Below are 8817 nucleotides of genomic sequence, written 5' to 3'. Positions count from 1 at the left end.
GAACCTGTACAGTTCTGGAACAACATCCTATGGACAGATGAGACAAAGAATGATGGGAAGAGAAGAGTATGGAGAAGGGAGGGAACTGCTCATGATCAGAAGCAGACCACCTCATCTGTGAAGCATGCTATGGCATGGGCATGTATGGCTGCCCAGGGAACTGGTTCCCTTGTATTTATTGATGATGATGTGACTGCTGACAAAAGCAGCAGGATGAATTCTGAAGTGTTTACATGGACAATGACCCGAAGCATACTGCGAAAGCAACCCAAGACTTTTTTAAGGTGAAGAAGTGGAATGTTCTGCAATGGCCAAGTCAATGCATTTCACTTGCTGAAGGCAAAACTGAAGGCAAAACACCCCAAGAACAAGCAGGAACTGAAGACACTGCAGTGCAGGCCTGGCAGAGGCACCAGGGAAGAAACACAGCATCTGGTGCACTGTGAAAAATGAATTGATCAATAAGTCATGGTAACTTATTTATTTCATTTAATTTAACTTAACATAATGATTTATGCAAATTCAACAGAATTGTTTGAGTTTTCAGTATTCCTATTTTTAAGTCAGTTCAATTAAATGTAAATTTCAAGGTGCCAAATGAACTTAACACTGTGAGTTGTAATTATGGCTATGTTCAACAGTATTTAATTTAACAGTTAAATATTTATAACAATACAACGGAAAAGCGATACCATGAGATAGGATTAAAACGTATTAATAATTGCTAAAAATGAATACAATTGAGATTCATTATACTTATATTTTTATTTTCTTCCAGACGTCTTCTCCGTTTCTTAAATTCGTGTAGCCATTTTCGAACAATATCATTATTATTACTAATACTCTCCTAAAAAATCTGTAGAGATCCGTTATTGAAGGTGTATAATATACAAAGAGTATAATACAAAGAGTAGCCTATACACTGTATTATCCATTTTATATAAGTTACCGTCACTTTTCCGGCTCTGCCTGCAACACGAGAAGCGCGTCGTGTTGCCAAATCATGATCCCAAACACGCCTGCGTCACAGCGCAAAGCAGCAACTGCGCAGCCGCAAACATGAACACTGCTGTCTGTCGGCCATTTTGTGTGATTTTGAAAATAAAGATGAACGAGAAAGACGTCCTCTGACAGCGGAGACTCAGTCGGTTTGTCTGCGAATCCTTTTTCGAGGAGATCTCTCTGTGAAGAAGCGGACATTGTCAACCCCGGCAGCCCTGCGGACCCCGAGTCCACAGACACGGGAGGGACGGGAGAGACTCGCACTGTCCGCCGCTGCGGGCCGCTCGATCTTCTGCTCCGCACAGAGAGGCGCTTTCTGGAGCAGCACTGGACAGGACTACGGTGAGTAACGAAGCCGCTCGGACACACGGCCGGGTTTTGAGTACGAGTGATCAGGTGAGTAAATTTAGCAAAGTGCAAAATAGTCACAATAAAGCTACTGATCTCACGGTCCATAATACGTACAGCTCCGCCATGCAGCGCCGCCATTCTGACCAGCTGAGCTACTGTGGAATGAGCTGCCTAGCCAAAGTACGCGTGCGCAGTGAACACGTCCAAAAACCTGTTGGTAATAATTATGAACATTTAAAATGATGTTGACCGTGTTATTTCGTAGTGACCAATTTGCTATTTACACTTAGATGACAGGATGAGCTACATAGGGTTTGAAAGCATCTATACAGTAATAGTGTTGAAAAACTGAGGGAAGTCCATTCTGACAGCCCTTCTGTCCGACAGGATGAGCTGCCTCGGATTTTAAGTGTTAAAATACAGTAATAGAGCTGAGAAACAGCTGGTAGCCCATTCAGACAGGTCCTTTATGTCTGACAGGATGAGCTGCTTCATATTTTCAGTCGGAGCAGCTCATTCCAGCCAGTAGCCCGTTGTTTTCAGTAGCCGGGCAGCCCATCCTGATAGGGAAGCTCAGTTTGTCAGAACACCTGCCGACCGAGCGGAGGCCTAAATCGGCCCGGTCTCTCTCGGCTCGCCACTAACCAGCGTCCCCTGGCGTTTCCCTGGGCGCCTGCAGGTCTGCAGCTGCGCTGGGGCTGGACCGTGGTCAGCGGGTACCGGCCATGGCGTGCAGTGCTGTGCCGGCAGGTCCTGTCCGAAGCTCAGCTCGGTTTCTGTTTCTACACAAAGACTCGTCAAACTAGTCAGTTGAATGTGTTTATTGCACAGGCGTGTGTGATGGCAGGCTGCTCGCTGGGTTGGGTTTTTCCTACGCAGCGTGAGCAAGCGGCGGCAGTGAGTCCAGGCCTGGCCTGAGCCTCGGTCTGTCGCAGAACATGTCTCCGGCGTGAGGGGCTCCTCTGTTGTTCCCGAGCGAAGTCAACAGCGGCACCTTGGGTTGAAACCGTGCGAAGAAACACCTGATGCTTGGGGTGGTCTTGACTCGGTCCAGGCCTTCAGGTTTCTGCACTTTCGGTTGAAACCGCGCAAAGAAACTCCTGATGGTTGGCGTGGTCTTGACTCGGTCCAGGCCTTCAGGTTTCTGCACTTTCGGTTGAAACCGTGCAAAGAAACTCCTGATGGTTGGCGTGGTCTTGACTCGGTCCAGGCCTTCAGGTTTCTGCACTTTCGGTTGAAACCGCGCAAAGAAACTCCTGATGGTTGGCGTGGTCTTGACTTGGTCCAGCCCTTCAGGTTTCTGCACTTTCGGTTGAAACCGCGCAAAGAAACTTCTGATGGTTGGCGTGGTCTTGACTCGGTCCAGGCCTTCAGGTTTCTTCACTTTCGGTTGAAACTGCGCAAAGAAACTCCTGATGCTTGGGGTGGTGTAGACTGGATCCATCTTCTCGATGTGGCTCTCTCAGCTGCAACTTGAATTATGAGCTCACCTGGCGCTGGGCTGCTTTTATACTGGCTTGTCGTCATGGGTGCATTGTGAGCATTGTGCCATGTCTCAGTGGTGATGGAGTCTCGGAGTTCTGGCCTGGCCAATCAGAATGCTCTATCTGCAAAGACTCTATGACATCATATCCTGGCTACAACCAAGTGTGTGAGGGTGGTGGGGGTTCACTGAAGTTCATGTGAGACATGATAGAGTGCAAAATACTAGAGGAGTTCTTGACATCAATGTAGTTGATGCACTTTATTTGGGATACTCAAGTTTAATTGAAGACTGTGCTGCCCACCCCCATCCCTTTGCTGAATTGACAGAGTCCTGTTATTCCCAGAGCAGGCTGCTGACAGCTGTGCACAGAGCTTCTTGGGGAGCGAGTCGCTACATTGCTTAAATTATTGACACTTCCTACTCATTTGGATATAATATAGGCCTAGCAGAGATACAGATTTGAGTTTGTTGTATGAAATCACCTGTGTGAGGCTCTGTGAATCTGTAGGAACTTCTCAGAATATGTGGAAGGGCAGAGAACTGACCAATAAAGTGCATTCATCTTGAGTGCAGCAGTCAGGCCTGTTCTGTTATTCACGTCCCTGAAACCATACAATGGGGTCCCCAGCAGGCGGTTAATTTAGGTGAATTTGTGGCCCTCAGTTTATTAATTTACCATTTCCAGTAACCTCAGCTGTAAGTTCACTCAATGAGTGTCTTATAGATCTAAAAAGCACTCAGCAGACAGCGGGAACAGACTGTTCAGTTTCCAACCTGTGTGTAATGCAGACTTTCTAGACAGTAGATCCTGTTCATTATTAAGCAGTAATACTAAAAGTTACTTTATAGGTAACAAGAGCCTAATGAATACAAATGTATTCCCTCATTCTTTACACAGACCCCTTCAGATAAAACGAGCTGGTTGGCCAATCAGGAGGAGAATTTCCATGTCATCAAGCAAGAATAAACAATTAGAAGACAAACAGCATAATTAAGGAGCTGTACACATGAAATCCTGTCACTTTAATACAACTTTCAACCATTTTAAAATGTCTGCTTATTAATTAATGAATAATGTCTCCTTGAAGGTTCTTTTCCTAATCCAAATATGGTAGCAAGAACCAAAAGGGGCTTCATAGAGTGTAGAGTATAACAAGATGAATTTACATTTAGACATTTCTCTCTCTCTCACTCTCTCTATGTATATAAATATATAATTCAGATTGTGGACTTGAATAAAGAGAAGGACACACAGAGCTGTGTAACTCATTCAAGGTGTGAGAATCGCAGCTGGCGGGATGGCGTCACATGGGGGGGCTGTGTAACACCGCGTACCTCTGAGCTGCTCAGCGGATCAGTCTTCCCAATTATTACCAATTCTGGTTATAGAAACCTTCCATACACAGTTGCTGCACACCCCTCACCCTGTCTGCTCAGTAGCGGGCCTGAAGCTGGCTCTGTGAAGCCCACAGACAGGCTGCCAACTCCACTGTCCTGCACACAAGCCCGTCAGTACCTCTCCAGGGCCCACAGAGAGAGAAGGGCGCTGTTGTGGCCCGCAGTGGAAGAAGCTCGTAAGGAGCGGTAGGCTGAGCGTTCATCAGTGGGTCTGAAATCATTCCTCCATGAGGATAGCTTAGACATTTTTCTTGGTTTTCCTGTCATGCAAGCGTCTGAACTTAAACACACAATACAAAGTGTCATGAAAGATAGTGATGTCTCTGTTAAGATTGCTACTGGGGCCCGACAGATATATCCGAGCACCGCTATTATCAGCCGATACCGGCCTTTTACAGAAATGTCTGTATCGGCACATATTCCACCGATAATCCAATATATTTTCTTATATATATTATATATTTGGTTTTACAGTAGTTATTATAATTATTTACCATTCTTTTTTAATAGTTTTGGTGCTTTAGCTTTCGCTGGAAGCTCCGACTTGACCGTGACTCTCATGCGCAGCACTCACTACACTGCTGAGAGCCGGTGAAACAACCACCCCCACTGAGAGACGCAGGGCTCATCAACCAATAAACATGAGTTTTACTAAAACCCTCATAACCATTAGAAAGTGTTTTTGAAAGCTGGGATGCATTTGGGTGTCCATGGTTTTTATTCTTGTTTATTCTCATCATGACTGAAGATTACTGTATACTATGGCATAGAGGGGCATTTGTACTGAAAAGTTAATTAAATCGCTTTTCAAATTTCTCAATAGCAACTGAAATACAGAAAAAAAGTAAATATTAAGATGTTGACTGATATCAGCAAACAAAAACTGTCTCGAACTGACAAGCAAGCTAACAATCTAAAGAAAATTATTATTATTATTATTATTATTATTATTATTATTATTTTAATTTCTTGGCAGACGCCCTTATCCAGGGCGACTTACAACATAAGTGCAAAACAAAGTGCAAAAATACAGTTCGGTAAAGGCATCAATCATTACAAATTCAATTTACATAAAACATAGCAATTCAAAATATAATACATTACAATTACAATTTGCACAGGCAAGTACAGTAAGTGAGGTCCTACATCCTGGACGGTAAAAGCTAAGTGCTGTCAAGATGGTGTGTTTATAGGTAAAATGAGTGAAAACCGCATCTCACACAATGTTGGATAAAAGTGAAACTACATTATACACTCACCTAAAGGATTATTAGGAACATCTGTTCAATTTCTCATTAATGCAATTATCTAACCAACCAATCACATGGCAGTTGCTTCAATGCATTTAGGGGTGTGGTCCTGGTCAAGACAATCTCCTGAACTCCAAACTGAATGTCTGAATGGGAAAGAAAGGTGATTTAAGCAATTTTGAGCATGGCATGGTTGTTGGTGCCAGACGGGCCGGTAGGAGTATTTCACAATCTGCTCAGTTACTGGGATTTTCAACCATTTCTAGGGTTTACAAAGAATGGTGTGAAAAGGGAAAAACATCCAGTATGCGGCAGTCCGGCTCTAGGGATGATGACAGACAGTAATATCCTTTCCATTGGTCAGTACCATGCCTATCTTCTGCAGTTGTACAAACACCAGCAAAGATGCAATGTAAACAAACCGCACATGGTTCTCTTCAGCAAGATCTCAGCTACGCAACAAAAAATTATTTATAAATTCTAATTTATACAATCTGCTTGACTAAAAGATTGACTTTTCCACGTTTCTAAACCACACTCAACACCCAGACTGCTGGTCTAGGTTCGGAAACACACCTGTGCGTTCGAGATACAGTGAATAAAAAATAATAGTAATAGCTGGCTGTGTGTGTAATATTAATGTGTTTGTTGCTTTTCTTTCTTTTCCTGTCATTGCTAGTTTCGCAGAAGGGTGTTAATATAGCAGCTGTAGATTCGTGGTAGTTTAATTGCACTGCACATATTATACACTTATGTGCTTCTCTGTAAGGAAGCCATGGGGTGGGTTGTAGCACAGATTTCCACAGATATGCGCACATCTGCAGAATTCCACCGATTGTGCGTATATGGACTTCGTCAATGCAACTATTATAATTTGGAGAGAATTAATTTAATTTAGGAGAAATTAAAACAAGTTGAGTTCCCGTACACTTGTTGACAGATTTAATTTTATTCCCTGTCTACAATGCTGCTGCGAGTCATCGTATCAGGAAACGATATCAGACGCCTTGCAATTGAAAACATCCCCCCAAGCGTTGAGGAGCTATGCCAGGTGTTAATAACAAACCTTGGCCTGAGAGGTGGATTCATTCAAGATGTAAGTGGAAGAGCTGATGAGTGTAAAATGAGGCGCTATTTGTTATGTTTGCTATAACATTTTCATCTCACTGTATATTTATTTGTCTTGTAGGACACAAATGAGAGGAGAAGGACTGGTGCCACACTACATATCCGAAGATCCATCAGACGTCATCAGGATGTGTGATGTAAGACCATATTTATTTCTGTAATGCAAAACTGTGGTTGTGTATATACATTTTAACATGAATGTGTTGTCAGATATGCTAAAGAATCTGACAGTTTCTTTTTTTTTTTTTTTTTTTCATGACTTCAACCACAAAGTCAGTACAATTGTGTAGTCTTGGGTAGAATGACTGCTATGTCCTATATGTTGTATACTGACAGGAACAAGTTATTTTGCCTCTCTATAGAACTTGGAAGTCACGCGCCCAATTTGTGCACCGGCTGTTCCCAGAACATTCAAAAAGGGCAGTTTGCAAACATCCGATGCACAATTTGACCACCGGATGTTCACAGACTGTTCTGGGTGTGACTTCCCTGCTCTGTTGTTGAGGATTATGATGGCTGAAATTTGAATTAGCCTTGTAGAGCATGTACTTGTAGACAAAAACAGTAACACTATTATTTCTGCTTTTCAAGGCTCATGGTGAGACTCTTGATGCAGCAATGAAGGGGATGCAAGTTGGCCTACTGATAGGCTATGAAGGTGCGGAACAGGATGCCTTTCCACGCGAGATCTTCAATGTGGCAGTTGTGGTCGAAGAGACCATTGTGTTACACAACATCGAAGATGTGCATGCAGCTTTGCCATGCTTATGGGCATTATCTACTGTGTGAATCTTGAGTATCCACAAGCCATGAAGTATTCCTTTAAGTTTCTACAGAAAGTGGTGATGAAGATCAAACCAGACCAAGCCTCTGCCCAAGTACACATTGTTATTTTTTATTTGGGGTGAACTGTCCCTTTAAGTGTATGTATCTCTTGAAAAAAAATCGGTATACTTTTCATGCAAGAAAATAAATGCGATTAGTCCCTGTAAAAAATGTGTTTTGTTATCTATAATTTGTAATTTAAAACAATACATACATTTAGATAATCTTAACTAGAAAAGTAATGTCAAGACTTCCTTTTACTAAAATAAGTAAGTTGAAACCAGTAATCGGGACAAGTGAACAGAATGCATGGTTAATAAGTTATCAATATTTTGAACGTGCATTGCAAAGTTGAAACAACAAGTACTGTACAGTTGACTTACAGCTAAACTAGACCCAACATTATGAGTTGAAACAACTTGTAAATACAATTTGATTTTACTTACAACTTTAAGCCAGCAAATAAACTTAAGTTTTTAAGTTGAACCACCTAGATTTTTTTTACAGTGTGAGGTCTATGGGTTCCAGACACAGTCATTGACTGCAAATCCATTGTGGCGGTGTACAGAGCCAAAATGATGACAATTGTGTCACTGTCCAAATATTTATGGACCTATCTGTATGTGTGCATGTATAGGACCATGTGAAAACTAGCAACATCAGGAAGTGTAAGAATCTTTTCTGTGTTTTTCTCTCATGACTCAGTAGCACAAAGGAACTTGTACTGTACAAGCCCGACAATGGTTGGTGATAAAAATCATGCTGTCAGGCAGCGCAATGCATTGCCGAGGGACCTCAGAGGCAAATGATGTAGTTGTTTTCTCAGTGTCAAATTACAAGTGAAGCTTCCTTATTATTTGTACATGCCTTGTAAAATAGAGATCATTGTTTGGTAACGAAAAAGATAAGCATAACTTACTCCGACACATTTGACAAACTGTGAATTTCAGTCATGGTAAATAACTCAAGCAAACAGAGCTGTTATTGTAAGGATGTGATTAGTACCAACCAATCTCAGTAGGCCTCAGGCAACATGGGTTCACATCCATGAGAAAGACACCAAGATTAATTTGTGGTTTTAATAAAACCATACACCTAGAAATTTCATTAACTTTTATTCTCATCAGAATTATTCTAGCTTTTGTATGCAAAGGTATATTTTTTAATAACTCTGTCATACACATATATGCACAATATCTTAGATTGCTGACTATGATTTTCATGCACAAACGTTCTCAGCATTTCAAGTTCCAATTGTTGTTAGTTGTGTACATATATAAGCAGCTTCTGTATGCAAATGTATTTTGCTAAAGAAACATCAACATAGGGAGAATAGCAAGGAAACTGTCTTAGGAATGTTAGTATGCCTTGTTTGCA

At 41.9% G+C, this 8817-nt stretch overlaps 1 long non-coding RNA gene across 1 annotated transcript; it reads left to right on the top strand.

The window, feature by feature from the left end:
- The first annotated feature begins 1077 nt into the window (after window positions 1-1077).
- LOC136771358 (uncharacterized) lies at window positions 1078-7605 on the top strand. The gene is made up of 3 exons (XR_010822312.1): window positions 1078-1344; window positions 6677-6752; window positions 7207-7605. It is a non-coding gene; the product is annotated as an uncharacterized LOC136771358 (long non-coding RNA).
- The last annotated feature ends 1212 nt before the right edge of the window (window positions 7606-8817 follow it).

This window comes from Amia ocellicauda, chromosome 15, assembly GCF_036373705.1.
Source record: "Amia ocellicauda isolate fAmiCal2 chromosome 15, fAmiCal2.hap1, whole genome shotgun sequence".
Lineage (NCBI taxonomy): Eukaryota > Metazoa > Chordata > Actinopteri > Amiiformes > Amiidae > Amia > Amia ocellicauda.
Note: the sequence above shows the minus strand (reverse complement) of the source record. Positions and strands in the feature narration are given on the sequence as shown.